The sequence below is a fragment of the Monopterus albus genome, unplaced genomic scaffold, assembly GCF_001952655.1.
Source record: "Monopterus albus unplaced genomic scaffold, M_albus_1.0 scaffold120.1, whole genome shotgun sequence".
In the NCBI taxonomy this organism is placed as follows: Eukaryota; Metazoa; Chordata; class Actinopteri; order Synbranchiformes; family Synbranchidae; genus Monopterus; species Monopterus albus.
Window position 1 is genome coordinate 923,042 of NW_018128000.1, and position 530 is coordinate 923,571.

The window sequence follows — 530 nt, forward strand, 5'->3', positions numbered from 1 at the left end:
CATATGATGTATATACCCGTGAGGGCATTCTGAAATCTGATTCACGTCACACATGGTAGGATGTAAGAAAATCTCTAATGTTATGATTAACCGATGAAAGTTTGCTACACATGATGTTTATACTTTTCCACAATTATGTCTGCTCAAATGCTCTTAGTGGCATTGAATCAGCTTACACATATGGCATACATATAGAGGTCACTGCAACGAAGAACCTGCTTACATGCTGATAGCCCTCTTGTGTTTTTAGTTCATTTTCCCCTAAAGTACTCAGCTCTGTAGTTGACCCTTGAGGGAGTGGCCATGAGGGGGGGCCTCTCACCTCTCGAAACACTAGGTGGCTGCATCTGGGGACAAAGGGACATTGATTTAGGTCGACACGATTTTGGTCGTGTCGAAAGGGGGAATTGTTAGGTATTTTTAGTCAGACAGATATTGGATAGATACTTTATGTATTAGAAATGTTTAGTGGAGATAGGATGTCTAGTTAGACTGTTAAATGCTTAGGCATGCTTATGAGTTTCTACAGG

At 40.9% G+C, this 530-nt stretch overlaps 1 protein-coding gene across 1 annotated transcript in view; it reads right to left on the reverse strand.

The window, feature by feature from the left end:
- r3hdm4 (R3H domain containing 4) overlaps positions 1 to 530 on the reverse strand; it is a 12,949-nt gene that overhangs the window by 11,150 nt on the left and 1,269 nt on the right. The window lies entirely within an intron of this gene.